The sequence below is a fragment of the Rhinolophus sinicus genome, linkage group LG02, assembly GCF_036562045.2.
Source record: "Rhinolophus sinicus isolate RSC01 linkage group LG02, ASM3656204v1, whole genome shotgun sequence".
In the NCBI taxonomy this organism is placed as follows: domain Eukaryota; kingdom Metazoa; phylum Chordata; class Mammalia; order Chiroptera; family Rhinolophidae; genus Rhinolophus; species Rhinolophus sinicus.
Window position 1 is genome coordinate 50201994 of NC_133752.1, and position 17765 is coordinate 50219758.

Genomic DNA, 17765 nt, shown 5'->3' on the forward strand with positions numbered 1-17765 from the left:
TGAGAACCCAGAAATAAAACCACATAAATATGGACAGACAATTTTTGACAAAGAAGAAAAAAACATACAATAGAGAAAAGACAGCCTCTTCAATAAATGGTGCTGGGAGAAGTGGATAGCCACGTGCAAAAGAATGAAACTGGACTGCTATCTGTCACCATGTACCAAAATTAATTAAAAATGGATCAAAGACTTAGGCATAAGACCTGACACAATAAACTGCATAGAAGAAAACATAGGTACTAAACTTATGGACCTTGGGTTCAAAGAGCATTTTATGAATTTGACTTCAAAGGCAATGGAAGTAAAAGCTGAAATAAACGAATGGGACTATATGAAACTTAAAAGTTACTGCACAGCAAAAGAAACCATCCACAAAATAAAGAGGCAACGAACTGAATGGGAGATTTTTGCAAACAGTGCCTCCGATATGTGGCTAATATCCAAAATATACAAGGAACTCATACAACTCAACAACAAAAAAGACGAACAACCCAATTGAAAAATGGGCAGAGGACCTGAAGAGACATTTCTCCAAAGAGGACGTACAAATGACAAATAGACATATGAAAAAATGCTCAATATCACTAATCATCAGAGAAATGCAAATCAAAACCACAATGAGATATCACCTCACCCCAGTCAGAATGGCTATCATCAACAAGACGAATAGTAACAAGTGCTGGAGAGGCTGTGGAGAAAAAGGAACCCTCATACACTGTTGGTGGGAATGCAGATTGGTGCAGCCGTTATGGAAGGCAGTGTGGAGGTTCCTCAAAAAATTTCGAATAGAATTACCATATGACCCAGCAATCCCTCTCCTGGGTATCTACCCAAAAAATCTGAAAACATTTATACATAAAGACATGTGTGCTCCAATGTTCATTGCAGCTTTGTTTACGGTGGCCAAGACATGGAAACAACCAAAATATCCTTTGAAAGATGAATGGATAAAGAAGTTGTGGTTTATATACATAATGAAATACTATTCAGCGGTAAGAAAAGATGATATAGGAACATTTGTGACAACACGGATGGATCTTGAGAGTATAATGCTAAGCAAAATAAGTTCAGACAGAAAAAGCAGAGAACCATATGATTTCACTGATATGTGGTATATAAACCAAAAACAACAAAAGAACAAGATAAATGAGAAACAAAAACTCATAGACACAGATGGAAATAAAACCCTAAGAAGAGATAACTTAAGAACTTTTGGTAAATTAGGTCATCATCATCAACATCACATTTCTGAATATTATTTATCACAGATTATTAAGCTGGACATTGCACACAGCAAAGCGGTCAAATCTAAATGGAGAATTAAACATGGTTGGGAGGTACTGTACCCCAATTCATCAAGGTTTACTAAGAGAGCCTGTGATGAGAGGAATTAGTATTTTGGGGACCCTTTTGTCCCAAAGATGCACACTATTTAAACCACAGCAAACCAACCAAATCATTAGGTCACGTATAGACCCACTAACACCATATATGTCTTGCCTGAGACTTTGGGCTCTGCATCCCAGGAAGTAACAAACAGCAGTGGCACAAAGCAGCAAATGGATAAACCATGTGTTTGTGCAAACACTAGAAAATAAATTAGACCAATAGAGAAAAATCCTTTACATTATGTTAAAAAATTAGGAACAACAAAACGTACATTCTCATCTTTCAGTTCGCTTGGTATTCCATAAAGGTTTTCTATCATGTAAAACAATGAGCTTGCTGGTGTGATAAATTAGCAGACACCTTCTTTGGCATGAAGTATTCCTGTTGCAAATCACTGATTTTATTAGATGGCTGCTGTAGCAGCAGTCTAATGCTGCCTCATGAAAAATCCATAACAATTCAATCTCATTTTAATGATTCTGGAAAATAATAGTACGTATTTGAGAACAGCCCACTTACTCATAGTCCCACTTTCTATTCATGGCTGTTAAAGTAAATGTGATTCATGGACTTTTGTGGCTATTATTATTATTATTACTTTTTAGCAGTGTATGAACCCATCTCAGTTTATCTTTACCTGCCTGATTCACACCTCACCTCACTCCTCAGTACATTTCTTGCATGTTGCATATGTTACAGTTGTTTACTTAATCATTTGGTTTTAAGCTCGTTGGAGGAAGATCAAAACTAATTCAGTCGAACATTTAAACCCATTATAATATTTGTTTATGGAAAAAGTACACATAATGGCTTACATTTTTAGTTTAGAGAATAACTGAAAATGACTGTAGCTAAGAGTCTCTTCAGACATATAATTAGGGAAAAGGAGGCATTTCTAAGATAAACAAAAAAATTGATGAAAGCCAATTTAGGAGTAGACTGTAACTCCATCCTATTTGCCTCATAATTTCATATGTTTACTTACGTGTAAATCTTTATTCATGTGACACCTTCATTGTGTGAAAGTCATGCTATTTTCCTGACCACACAGACCCTCTGGGGATACACAAGAGCTTGATATGTACTCTCAAATAGATCAATAGCTTTTTTCCTTTGAATATAGTTAGAATAATTTATCTTCACAGGGTCAATATTGGAAAAGAACAGGACACTACTGTACTTTTGTATGTTCTGATTCTTGTGTTAGGACTATCATCTATAGATTGATTAGATTGTACACATCCTTCAAATATGTCAAGGTAAGACAACATGTTACTTCTTCAGTTCCATAGTTGTTTACATTCCTTTTCTAGATGGACATACTTATACATTATTAGAATATATTCTTTGCATGACTTTTCCAGTTACGATCATCATTTATAAATAGCAGCTAGTCTGCTAACAAAATATTAGTTGTTCTGTGCCTGTGTTCTTATTACTGTCTATTTTCTATTATATATGCTTTTAGTATGATGTATATTTATTGGCATATAATTTCAGTGATATGAAGCCTGTTGATATTATTCTTTAGTTTTATTATATTTTAATTGTTTTAACCACCATTTATTGTCTGCTGTTATTCAGAAATCTATCCTTTAATAGATATACAATACTTTGAAAATAAGTGGCTACAAGAATTTCCTAAGAGAAAATCAGAGTACTGAAATAATGAAAGAAGTCTGTACAGTTGTCTCAGTTTCCCCAGTGAGACTTTGAATAGATTGATCTGGAGAGATACAAATGGAAACAAATGCAAAATTTGTTTGTTGACTTTTCTATGTGTGCGTGCATGCCTATGTAGGACCATTTACCTAACTCACCATTGTTGGAGATTAGGGATGTCACCTTCTCTTATCTGACATTACATAATTAGTAATTCTGGAAACATGGATGACTATCCATAGAGGTACTTGGCCTTTCATGGGTCAGATGCCATCATTTCTCTAGTCCTACGTTACTGAGTTTTTACAACCAAATGTACTTGCTTCATCCTCTTGTTCCTCAGGTAAGTAAAAGATTTATTAACATTTAAAAAGATAGAGAGCATTGTCCAGAGAGCCTGTTTATCTGGAAAACAACTGATTTGGACCATGCCATATAAAAATCTTTCAAAAACCTGAAGATGAAATAAGTAACTTAACATACATTTTGGCTGATTTTTCTTCACATGGAAATGTCAGTGAACCTTTCATAAATTTTCCAACAGAATTAGAGTATTTTCTATCCTTGAGAATGGACATAAAATCAGTCTCAACAAATTTAAAAAGATTGAAATCATACCATGCATATTCTCTGATCACAAGGCTTTGAAATTGGATATCAACTGTAAAAAGAAAGCGGGAAAAAACACAAATACATGGAGACTAAACAACATACTTTTAAAGAAGGACTGGGTCAAAGAAGAAATTAGAGGAGAGATCAAAAGATACATAGAAACAAATGACAATGAAAATACATCCTACCAAAATTTTTGGGATGCAGCGAAAGCAGTTTTAAGAGGGAAATTTATCTCATTACAGGCCTATCTCAAGAAACAAGAAAACTCCCAAATAAATAACCTCATGTTACACCTTAAAGAACTAGAAAAAGAAGAACAAGTAAAACCCAAGGTCAGCAGAAGAAAGGAAATAACAAAAATTAGAGCAGAACTAAATGAAATAGAGAACAAAAAGACAATAGAAAAAATTAATATGACAAAGAGCTGGTTCTTTGAAAAGATTAACAAACTGACTAACCCTTGGCTAGACTTACTAAGATCAAAAGAGAGAAGACACTGATTAACAAAATCAGAAACGTAAAAGGGGAAGTTATCACGGACACCACAGAAATACAAAGGATCATCCAAGAATACTATGAAGGACTATATGCCACCAAATTCAACAACCTAGAAGAAATGGACAAGTTCTTAGAAACATATAGACTTCCAAGGCTGAACCATGAAGAACTGGAAAATCTAAACCGACCCATCACCAGTAACAAAATTGAATCAGTCATCCAAAACCTTCCCAAAAGCAAAAGTCCGGGACCAGATGGCTTCACTAGTGAATTCTACCAAACCTTCAAAGAGGATCTAATACCAATTCTGCAAAAACTCTTCCAAAAAATTGAAGAAGAAACAGTACTCCCCAACTCATTTTATGAGGCCAACATTACCCTGATACCAAAACCTGGTAAGGACAGCACAAAAAAAGAAAACTACAGACCAATATCTCTGATGAATACCGATGCAAAAATCCTAAGTAAAATTCTAGCAAATCGAATACAACAATGCATTAAAAAGATTATTCATCACGACCAAGTGGGGTTCATCCCTGGGGCACGAGGATGGTTCAACATATGCAAATCCATCAATGTGATACATCATATAAACAAAATAAAGGACAAAAATCATATGATTATATCAATTGATGCAGAAAAAGCATTTGACAAGATACAACATCCATTTATGATTAAAACACTTAATAAAATAGGTATAGAAGGAAAATACCTTAACATAATAAAGGCCATATATGACAAGCCCTCTGCTAATCTCATAATTAATGGAGAAAAACTGAAGCCCTTTGCTCTACGTTCAGGAACACGACAGGGATGTCCCCTATCACCTCTGCTTTTCAACAAAGTGTTGGAAGTCCTTGCCAGAGCAATCAGGCAAGAGAAAGAAATAAAAGGCATCCAAATTGGGAATGAAGAAGTTAAATTATCACTCTTTGCAGATGACATGATGCTATATATAGAAAACCCTAAAGACTCCACCAAAAAGCTATTAGAAACAATCAACTAATACAGTAAAGTTGCTGGCTACAAAATCAACGCACAAAAGTCCATTGCCTTCCTATATACTAACAATGAAATCTCAGAAAAGAAATACAAAAAACAATTCCTTTTGCAATTGCAGCAAAAGAATAAAATACCTAGGAATAAACTTAACCAAGGATGTGAAAGACCTATATGCTGAAAACTATAAGACATTTTTGAAAGAAATTGAAGAAGACACAAAGAAATGGAAAGACATTCCGTGCTCATGGATTGGAAGAATCAACATAGTTAAAATGGCCATATTACCCAAAGCAATATACAGATTCAATGCAATCCCCATCAAAATCCCAATGGCATATTTTAAAGAAATAGAACAAAAATCATCAGATTTGTTTGGAACCACAAAAGACCCCGAATAGCCAAAGCAATCTTAAGAAAAAGGCACAATAATGGAGGTATCACACTTCCTGACTTTGGCTTGTACTACAGGGCCACAATAATCAAAACAGCATGGTATTGGCAGAAAAACAGACACATAGACCAATGGAATAGAATTGAGAACCCAGAAATAAAACCACATAAATATGGACAGATAATTTTGACAAAGAAGCTAAAACCATACAATGGAGCAAAGACAGCCTCTTCAATAAATGGTGCTGGGAGAATTGGATAGCCACGTGCAAAAGAATGAAACTGGACTGCTATTTGTCACCATGTACCAAAGTTAATTCAAAATGGATCAAAGACTTAAGCATAAGACCTGACACAATAAACTGCATAGAAGAAAACATAGGTACTAAACTTATGGACCTTGGGTTCAAAGAGCATTTTATGAACTTGACTCCAAAGGCAATGGAAGTAAAAGCTAAAATAAACGAATGGGACTATATGAAACTTAAAAGCTTCTGCACAGCAAAAGAAACCATTGACAAAATAAAGAGGCCACCAACTGAATGGGAGAAGAGTTTTGCAAACAGTGCCTCCGAAAAGGGGCTAGTGTCCAGATTATACAAGGAACTCATGCAACTCAACAACAAAAAAACAAACATCCCAATTGAAAAATGGGCAGAGGACTTGAAGAGACATTTCTCCAAAGAGGACATACAAATGGCAAATAGACATATGAAAAAATGCTCAACATCACTAATCATCAGAGAAATGCAAATCAAAACCACAATGAGATATCACCTCACCCCAGTCAGAATGGCTATCATCAACAAGACAAATAGTAACAAATGTTGGAGAGGCTGTGGAGAAAAAGGAACCCTCATACACTGTTGGTGGAATGCAGACTGGTGCAGCCTTTATGGAAGGCAGTGTGGAGGTTCCTCAAAAATTACGAATAGAATTGCCATATGACCCAGCAATCCCTCTCCTGGGTATCTACCCAAAAAATCTGAAAACATTTAGAGATAAAGACACGTGTGCTCCAATGTTCATTGCAGCTTTGTTTACGGTGGCCAAGACATGGAAACAACCAAAATGTCCTTCGATAGATGAATGGATAAAGAAGTTGTGGTATATATACACAATGGAATACTATTCGGCAGTAAGAAAAGATGATATAGGAACATTTGTGACAACATGGGTGGATCTTGAGAGAGTAATGCTGAGCGAAATAAGTCAGACAGAAAAAGCAGAGAACCATGTGATTTCACTGATATGTGGTATATAAACCAAAACAACAAAAGAACAAGACAAACAAATGAGAAGAGAAACTCATAGACACAGACAATGGTTTGGTGGTTGCCAGAGGGTAAGGGGGGTGGGGGGTGGGGGGTGGGAGATGAGGGTAAGGGGGATCGAATATATGGTGATGGAAGAACTGACTCTGGGTAATGAACACACAATGGGATTTATAGATGATGTAATACAGAATTGTACACCTGAAATCTATGTAATTTTACTAACAATTGTCACCCCAATAAATTTAATTAAAAAAAAAAGATAAAAAAAAAAGAAAAGAATTAGAGTATTTTTTTAAAAGTGGATTTTACTGTGGGATAGATATAGTTGACCCTTTATCTTTATCCTATATCAGCATTTATCTTTATCCTATATCCTATAAACTTTAATATAGATAGGTTCAGTCTCTCCAATTCCTAAGTCAATCCTTGATTGATTCTGGACAAGGTGGGCTTTATAATAGTAGACTTAGATTCCTGAACTGGTGGGTTAGAATTACTGGTACAGTGGTAGGTTCTGTATCCAGGACGCCTGGAGTAATGCTTGGATTGTCAGGCAAAGTTGTACTTTGGGAGTATGCATGCTTTAATATAGATACAGTATCTTACCAAGATGATTATTTCTTTTATATGAGGATTCATCCCAATACTAAAAAAAGCATATTGCCTTTTTCTTGACTACTTTTCTAAATGTTCTCACTTGGTTTTCAGCCCCACTTTCAAGAGACCTAAGTTGCCTGGACAAAAGGATAGAAGGAATATAGTTGCCCAGAAAGTAGTAAAGAACATCTCTAGAGCATGTGGGGAACTTTTTTTGGTTAGGCCTAACTCATGTTCACTCTCTGAATTCTTGTATTCTTTCTTTACCTGTGATGGTTCCTAAACAATGAGGAGCAGGATTGGGGAGAAAATTTGCATCCTACACTGGCCGTCTCCTCTTTTCTTCTGAAGTTCCTTACAGGATCAGAGTAATGGATCTATGATGCTGTTGGTGGTTGGTGCTGGAGCCATACATTTGACATTGTTCCAAGGGATATGTAAAACCACAAGATAAATTTGGTGCAGTTCCCCAAAGGTCAAGCTATTGTTTCTTTTTCTTTTTTTTTTTTTAAATTAAAGTTTATTGGGGTGACAATTGTTAGTAAAGTTACATAGATTACAGGTGTACAATTCTGTAATACATTAGCTATATCTTACATTGTGTGTTCACCACCCAGAGTTCTTATTCCATCACCATATATTGGATCCCATTTACCCTCATCCACCACCCCTTTTCCCCTTACATGGAGATTTTTACCTTTCACTGTAGTAAGGATCGAAAGAGATAACATATGTAAAGCAGCGAGCACGCTTGTCTGATATGAGTAAGAGCTCAGTTTCAGCGGCAGCTGATACTGGTTGTGGGCACTAAATTTTCCCAGTAACTATCCTGGTTGTGAACAGTTTCCAGTGTGGAATTGAAAACCATATCCCCTTACAGGTGTTTTAAGCACAGCCTTACAGGTGTGCTTAAAACATAGGTGTCCCTTGTGCTACATGTATATTAAAAACATAAATAAATCTATCCATCTTCCATTCATGTTAATTTCATTGGTGCTGGGCAATATATATCATGCTGTTTTGAGCTTTTCCTTCTTTTTCCCATGAGTTGGCATTTTTTTAGACTTGGTATTTTTGGTCTCATTGTTACTAAATGCTGGAATAACTTTCCAGTCATGGCAGAAGCTTCGCTCATCTGAACAGTGATGGATCATCTTTTCTGGGAAGCCATCCATCAACAACAGCTAACAAGAATACGGAGTGGGGCAGGAGTGGGAGGGGGTCCGAAGGTCACTTTACTTGGTTCACTGACTACTTGCTGTGAAGCCTTTTGATGGATGTTGTGGAAATTTCTGCTGATTGCAACTATTGCAGGACAGCGTTGACTTGCTTTCCCTGAGCAGGTTTCTGATTTTAGTTCAGAATCAGCATTCTAAACTTTTGAAATTTCATGCAGATGACAACATAACTGAGTCCCCACTGTCTACAGAGCACTACTCGACAGAGTTAAAAATGAGTAGCAGGGCCAGTAATGGCCTGTCCCAGGCTGGGGGCTGTTAGGTGAGCCCTGCTCTAAGGACAGGGGCCTGAGTGGTTGGGCAGCGTATAGATTGCAGGAAGGTGGGCTGGTGTGTGCTCTACTACCATGTGGTTGCAGGGCTGGGAGTGCTGGTTCACAGGGCAGGGTCATCACAGGAGAACCAAAGTAGGGAGCAGGAATGAAGTTAGAATCTTTTATTGGAGAATAAGGAGTGAAGTTTGGTGCCGTGGCCACTAGTCCCGCAGTCTGAAAGCCTTGGTTGAAAGCTGTGGAAACTAAGCAGATGGCAGGGCAGGAGTTAGGTCAAGGTCAGAGGCAAATAGCTAGCATTTCTCTTGGGAGTGTGCTGTGCTGACAGGGTGTGAGGTGCAGTGCCACCTTTTTCAAAAGGCCCCACAGGACATCCCCAGGAGTCAAGCCAGTGAGTGGCGGCTTCTCGTCTTAAAGGGACCCTGTCTTTAGAGTCCAGGGGGCTCTGTGCCTGGAGCTAACAGGCTCCACGCTCTATAAAGCAAACCGGCTGTATAGAGTGGGGATGGAATCATATTAATAATAATAGCATCTTCATATACTTAATGCTTCGGCGTGCTTTATCCTCTTTTACAGCACATGTATCAAGTGCTCTTTCCTTATGAAGACAATGCCAATGGCTTCCCATTAACTCGTGTCCTTGGCATTGTTTTCCTGAAAGTATTTATGGACTTGGGTTGATTAAAACACACTTTTTGGTCCCCTGGTAACCTACGGGAGTTAGAGGTGTCAGAGTGAAACTGTATGTTATCTACTATATTCATATACTCACACTTCCGTGAGATACATACACACACTCATTCATTTCAACTAAACATTCGCAGCAGGCACTGCTTTGGTGCTATCAGCGTCCAATTATTTCTGCATAAAAGATATGTCTACATGTTGATTCTCCTATAAAATCACCTCTTATCCAGGGATCAGACTGATGGCAGCCTCAACCACTCAGAACATAAATTGGAAAAAGGCTTGAATGAGAGACTTGAAGCTGCCAAGTGCAGAAGACTTGATTCTGTAGGAAAGACAGAATTGTCCTCAGGCAGTTGCTCAGAGCAACTGTGTGGGTAACGTAGCAGATGATAGCAGCAGGACTCACAGACCTCCTGAGAAATGATAGCTGACAGCAGAGCGAGGAAACGGAAGAACTCTCAAAAATGGAATAATTTCTTTTGAATTCACCCTAGCTCTTTGGCACAATGGTCTGAGCCATTTAGGATAGGAGTCAACAACCACAAAGGGGACGGTAACACTTGAGAGCAGTTCTGCATTAAACGGCACCATAATCGATGTTCATAATGTTACAAGTTCGTATTTGCATCACTGTTTTTTGGAAACACAGTTCTTCAGACTGCTAGTCTTATTAAGTCATCACAAAATCTCTGTGGCAGCCTGTATCAGAATCGCCTGGAGGTTATGTTAAAACACAGATTGCTGGAGTTTCTGATTCAATAGGTCCCGGACGGGGTCGCCAAATCTGTCTTTCTAGCAGGTTCCTATTTGCTGATGACGCTGTTGGTTCAGGGTCACACTTTGAGTTGCTTTATAGGGTATGTTTGGCCTCTTGTATTCCTATTGTCTCTGTTTTACATGGGAGGAGATGGCATTTCAGAGAAGTTGAATTACTTAACCGGGTTCACACAGGTGGCAGATTTCAGACTCAAATTTAGGTTTTCTGAGAAGCCATGTACTTTTTCAACTATGTGCTATTGTCTCAGATTTTACCCTTAAAAATTAAGAGAGGGTTTAATACATTTTTTATCTCTATCAAAATGCATGGGATTAAAAACATTGCCATTCTGACTAGTATCAAAAGTACAAGAGATGACAAGTGCTGGTGAGGAGGTGGAGAAAAAGGCACCCTTGTGCACTGTGGGGGGGAATGTAAATTGGTGCAGCTACTATGGAAAATAGTACGGAGGTTCCTGAAGAAAGTAAAAATAGTACTATCACATGATCTAGCAATTCTACTTCTGGGTATATATCTGAAGGAGAAGAAATCATTCTCTCAAAAGAGATATCTGGACTCCCCTGTTCATTGCAGCATTATTCATAATAGCCAAGATATGGAAACAACCTAAGTGTCCATCGATGGATGGAAAATCTCTCTGTCTCTGTTTCTGTCTCTGTCTCTGTCACACACACACACACACGTATATTATTCAGCAATAAGAAGGAAATCCTGGCTCTTGTGACAACATGGAAGCTTCAGGGCACTATGCTAAGTGAAATATGTCAGTCAGAGAAAGACAAATAGTGTATGATCTCACTTATATGTGGAATCTCAAAAAGCCAAATTCATGGAAAGAGAGAGTAGATTGGTGGCTGTCAGACGCTGAGAAGCTGGGGCAATGGGGAAATGTTGGTTAAAAGGTACAAACTTCCAGTTACACGATGGATAAGTTCTGGGATCTAATGTGCAGTATGGTGACTATAGATGACAACACTGTATTATATATTTGAAAGTGGCTAACAGAGGAACTCTTAAATATTCTCACGGCACACACAAAAAAGGTAATTGGGAGGTGATGGATGTGTTAACTAACATTGTGGTGATCATTTCACAATATACACATATATCAAATCATTACATTGTACACCTTAAACGCACACTATGTTACATGTGAATAATACCTCAATAAAATTGGGGAAAAAAACACATTGCCATTCTAGTTTATTAGAAAATTTATGTATATGCCATATATTCTTCCTTCACAATGCTGGATGAGGTTTTTGATATTTTCAGCCTCTGTAACACCTAGAACATTTAAATAAGTGCTAAGAGATTAGGATAAGTGGATGGCAAAGCAATACAAGGAGGAAATGGGTTTTTGGATTGACAAGGCAGGCGATAATCCTTTGGGAAAGAGCTGTGAGAGAGTGGGAAACTATGGAATTTAAGCTGTTCAGGAGGGAGCTGGTATTTGCAGAGTATTTCTCTGCAATGCTTGTATTGACTTTGACCTAGAATGCTTGTATTGACTTTGACTTTGCTGTTACTCTCCACTGGATGGAGTCTGCAATGGTCTTCTCCAACCAAACAAGCATTCTACTTCCAGAGTTGAATGTCAAAGAAAAATCTAGTCTGTTCAGGTTTATGTAACCCTTTTCCTTCTGTGTGAGTGATTTCCTCCGAGCCTCCTTGTTCCAAGGCCTTTGCGAATCAATTAGAGAATTATGATGAAGCATCCTAAGAAAGGATCCCTAAAGGGATCTTAAATAAAATTCTGGGATCATCCATGTCCTTTCATTTCAAGGCTGTGTTAGCTGCCTCAAATGTAGAGAAATGGCATTAGTCTCTCAGGCTATAACCAGGCTGTATCAGCAGGGTTCAGTCAGGAAAACAAAACCACTATAGGTATTTTAAACATGAAGAGATTTCATACACAGATTAGGGTGGTTACTAAATCATGGAAAGGCTGGAAAAGTGAAAATCATGGAGGTTCACTACTACTGCGAAGTGGATAGCTGCTGCCCCCGGAATCAGGAGCCAGCAGGGAACATGGCTGGTGACGTCAAAGCTTCTCCCAGGCAGACATGATGAGGAAACAAAGAGGCTGCTGTAAGGACACATGTGGGAAACTCACATATCCAACTTCCAGTGCTGCCAGAGGAAGAAGAAAGAATGTCTGTATTCTCTTTTCCCCCTTCCGAATCTTGCAGGAGTGCAATCTCATTGTTGAACCCTAAACCACTTCCAGTTTAATGTGTTAAGGGTCCACCTGGAAAGTAAAGTTGGTGTCACTGCACAGATGTGGCTGTGGCCTCTTCCTCAAATTACCATCTAGAGATGGACACACGGAGTCTGGCTGGAAGGGGAGGTCTCCATGTCTCATGACCAAGCCTCTAAAACATGAAGTCTCACTGCCATGTGCCCTCTCCGGACTTGATTTTGCTCTCCAGATGTTAATGACTTACTATTGGTTATATTTTCATTTATAGTAAAATCTCAATTCACAGAAGTCTTGCTAAAGTAGAAGCTTCCGTTAATTAGATTTTTCTCTCTCTGCATGTCTTATTTGGAAAGAATTTTTACCACTAGAAAATAGGCTTAACGAAAACTTAATTTTTATTCAAAAAATTTAAAAAACATACCCAGTTACCCGATTAATACTCATCTATTATACAAAAATGGGGAAAATATAATATTTAAGATATATTTATATAAGTAAATATATATTTGTTTAATTTGTTCCTTTTATTTAAATTCTAGTTGGTTACTGTTTTTGTTTTTTGCTTTATTTACCAGTATCGACCTAAATGCCCTGATACACACATCCTACAATAAGTAATATCCTTGAATGAATTTTTAGAAGTGGATTTTTTAGTGCCTAAAATGATAAACTTTTAGAAGAATTTTAAAGCTTCCAGAAATATTAGGACACTTTAAATCTCCCACCAGCTGTGAATAAGAGTTCTCAGTTACCTTAACTCTCACCAAAATTGGGTCTTATCATTAAAAAACTTTGCTAACCTGATAGTTAAAAGTGATATTTGTCTTAATTTGATTTGCCTTGATTGTTAGAGGTTGAACATTTGTTTTATTGTCTTTTTATATTTACTTTCTTATAAAATCATACCTTTAGCCTATTTTTTTCTATTGGGTTGTTAGACTTCTTTAAAAATTGATTATTAGTAGCTCTTTATGTATTAAGGATAAAATCACTTATCTCTTATACATGTTGGAAACATTTTTTTCAAATTCCTGTTTGTCTTTTTACATTTCATGTTTTATTTCCTAAAGAATTTAAAATTTTTATTTCATCAAAATGTCAATCCTTTTTAAAATGGTGTCTGCTCTTGAGGCCATGCTTAGGAAGTCTTTCACCCAATATTATGTAATATTCAACTATATTTTCCCATGCTTTCAGAGTTTCATTTAAAATTTTTACAGTTTAATTCCATTAGGAATTTATTTCATTATCACGGAGAGATGAAACCGGGTTGGGGAGGGTAGATTTCAAAATATTTAACAACCAGTATGCGTTGGGTATTGACCAATCAGATTGAATGCCAGCTATAAAAACTGGGTATGGCCAGATCAATATTTCTTGTTGAATATCAGGTGTGGGGAAAATTGTTTCTTTTCCCCAAATGGTCAGCTATTAGCCTGACACATAGTACATCTTTTCCTCATTGATTTGAAATGCCTTCTTTGTCCTGTATTAAATATTTTTATACTTGGTTCGCTTTCTGAACTTTACTATTGACTTGCCATTATATGACTGCCTAGTGTACCTATTCATAGCAAGGCAGGAAATTCAATACTATTTTGATTACTGTAGCTTCAGAAAACATTTGACTATTTGGTAAAACAATTCATTAACCTTTTCAAATCACTGTGACGAGCTGTTACCACCCTGAAGTCTGATCATTAGGAGGTAACAGGGCTGCAGTTATACAATGGGAACAAGAAAGAGTGTTTTACTCTGACGTGTTTCATTGGGACATCTTTTGATGCTCTCATCCCAGTTCAAAGGTAAATAGACAAGTACAGCAGCCATGACCTAGAAGGGCATCATGATAAGGGGCTCAGAGCCCACAAAGATGAAGATCTGAGTCACCTCATCAGGCAAGTGCCCAGACCAGAGGGAGTTACCCTCTTTCCCTCCCTCCCTCCTTCCCTCCATCCCCCCTCTCTTTCCCTTCCTGTCTTCTCTAACTTCTCTCTCAAAAAAACCAAGATACTGGTCAAATGGGCTCATAGGTTTTTATAAAGGCCCAAACAGAATTGCTTTCCTTTTGTTTAACCAGACTCCTCTTTTATTTATTATTTAAAAAATTACATATGCCATATACAAATATATTTTTATTGTAAAACATTCAAACCATAGAGCTTTTATTGATTTATAAGAAGTTTCATCTTGTATTATATACATTAACTGCAAAAAGGATTTTTTTTAAAAATTTTGTGTTATAGAAAGTGAGTTATATAAAACTCTCCCGCCCCCCCATAGTTTTCCTACATGTACCCTGTGTAGACATTATGGAATATTTTTACAATTAAGAATATTCAGTTTCATAAAACTCATAGTTCTCTAAGAAGGCTCTGCGTAGTTGTGACATAATTAGGGATGAAACTGTAGGCCATTGCAAACATGATAACTGAGGTCTAAGGTAGGCTACGTGTGAAGTATTGAGAGGTCACAGATCATCTGCCACCCAAGAAACGTTCCCCACTTTGAGAAGTTAAAAAGATCAATTAGATATTTTTACTTATAAAAGTCATACGTGCTTTTGGTAAAAAATTAAAACCACACAGAAGGCCTGCAATTCCACTTCCAGAGTCAACTATTCTTAACAAATTTTTTGTGTATCCTTTCAGAAAAATTTCCTCTTCTACACAAAAATATAGAGTGTCCCTTAAAATATCACCCCCCCCCCGATAATACTAAATGTGATGTTTTGCATCTTGCTTTTGTTAGTTAACATCAAATCTTAGATCTCTTTTTACATTACTGTGTGTAATCTGTGTTACTCTTTATGGTATATAGTAGTATGCTATATAAATATGCCATAATTTATTTTACTAGTTGTTTTTGATACCTTTTTGGTTGTTTCTAGGTTTTTGTTCTAAGAAAAAATGCTGCAGTATGCATTCTTGTGTTTGTGTATATTGTTCAAGAACTATGTGGATAAAATATCAGAAATAAATTCTTGCAGTAGAAGTTATGTGCATTTATTATTTTGGTAGATATTGCCAAGGACCCTGAAAATGTTGTGCTGATTTATTTCTTTGCCAATAGGGTAGAAAAATATATAGGTAAAGATATGTAACCTGAATCTAATCATGTAGAAATATTAATATCTGACAAAACAAATTAAGGGAGATTCTTAAAACAAAACAAAACATCTGGCTTATAATTTTCAAAAGTGTCAAGGTCATGGAAGTCAAAGAAAAACTGAGGAATCATTCCAGACTAATAGAACTAAAGAAACATGACAAGTAAATGCAACACGTGATTCCAGGCTGGATCTTTTTGCTCTAAGTGACTTATTGGGAAAGTTGGAAGGGGTTTGTGGATTAGATGGTAGTAATGTATTAATGTCAATTTCCTGGATTTGATAGGGGTATTGAGCTTATGTAGGCCAATTATCTTGTATATAAGAAATATATACACTAAGGGATTTAGAGGTAATGGGAATCATTTTGGCAACTTACTCTACAACGGTTCAGAAAAAAGGCTTTACTACACTTGCAACTTTTCTATAAATGTGAGATTGCTCAAAATAAAAATCTGTACAAAAGAAAGAATGTATTGGGAAATTGAAAATGCATATTTCAATAAAAATTTGCTTACGAAATAGTTCAGAATTATGTGGTTTCAAACAAGAGTGCTGTACCAGGCTGTTAGAAGCAGAGTTATATGAGGGGGTAATTCAGAAATGACTGAAAAGACTAGAATTATTTCAGAAAATAGCATTAGTAGACAATAATTCTGTAAGATTTCCACTTTTGATGTATAGCTCTTTCATAATTTTCCTTAGAAAATTGTTTATAATATTTCAATCATTTTTAATGTTTGGAACATTTTGTTAGTTATTCATTTCCTTTACTTCAATTTACTTCTGTTTTTCATGATTTAATTTCACTTTAGTCATATTCAATAATTTCTCCCATTTCCTTTTTTCCCCATTTTCTTTTAAAAGTTATTCTGTTTTCTTCACTTCTTAGATACTGCTTAATTATTTCCTGTGTGTATGTGTGCCTTCATGCCTATGTTTTCATATGTAAATGAAAGTGTTGCTCGATATTATCTTGAAGTGTCTTAGTACTTTCCTTGATCATGGTAGCTTTATGCATATGTGAGATTAGTTACTGAAATAATAATTATAAGACCTAATGTGATTAATATCATGAATGTAAATAATAATGTATCTCAATTTAGACATGCTGTTAGGTAACTCTTTTGTTTGATAAAATATAATCTCTATAAGTAATTATTACTCACATTCTTCATTGAGGGGAATTTATTAATAACTTTTCAAAATGCTTCTGACAGTTTTACATTTCAGGTATTATTGAGTAAACTGTATAAGGAGCTTATTTATTTGGAGAAGACCACATGATTTCTTAGTTTGATGAAAGATATTGCGATGAGCTCTAGCGGCAATAAAAATATGAAAGCAAATATAATATTAACAGTTGTTACATCTGGATGGTGGGAAATTCTACTTTTCTTTTTTTGCTTAGCTGTATTTAAACATTTATTTATTGTAACCACATATTGCTTTGTTTAAAAAATAAATAACATCTTAAACACGGTGTATTTTTCAACAGAGCTCAGAGGAGACGCAGGAAAAGAGAGATCAAGAAGGAAATGTGGGGCAGAAGGTTGTGCTTCACAATTTGCAATTCTGTTTCTTCGCTGCTCTTAAGGGAGTTGAGCAAAAATAACTTTTATGTTCTTCACTCTTTCTGGGAATGTATTATTTAAGCCAATGAACCTACTTCGTTTTTCAATATTTATGACCTTTTAAATGTAAAAGAAATATGAGCACTGGAGACTTTCTACTTGCAAATGGCCTTTTCGATTTTTCCTGCCCACAAGTATATGCGTTCTGAAATGACATATGAGCACCTGTATGAGTCTGCTAGGGCTGCCATAGAGGAACACACAGACTGGGGGGTTGAAACAAGTCTGTTATCTCACAATTCTGGAGTCTAGAAGTCTCAGGCCAAGGTCTTGGCAAAGCTGCTTCCCTTTGAGGGTTGTCTTCTCCTTGTGTCTTCACATGCACCGTCTTCTCTCTGTCAGTGTATGGCGTCCGTGTCCAAATTTCCTCTTCTTATAAGGACAATAGTCAGTTGAATTAGGGCCCAC

The 17765-nt window shown here is 36.5% G+C and overlaps 1 long non-coding RNA gene across 1 annotated transcript in view; it reads left to right on the forward strand.

Annotated features, from left to right (window-relative positions):
- Positions 1-15609, forward strand: part of LOC141569849 (uncharacterized) — a 114559-nt gene extending 98950 nt beyond the window's left edge. The window contains exon 3 of the long non-coding RNA XR_012493630.1: positions 15505-15609. This is a non-coding gene — a long non-coding RNA (uncharacterized LOC141569849). The remainder of the gene's footprint in view (positions 1-15504) is intronic.
- The last annotated feature ends 2156 nt before the right edge of the window (positions 15610-17765 follow it).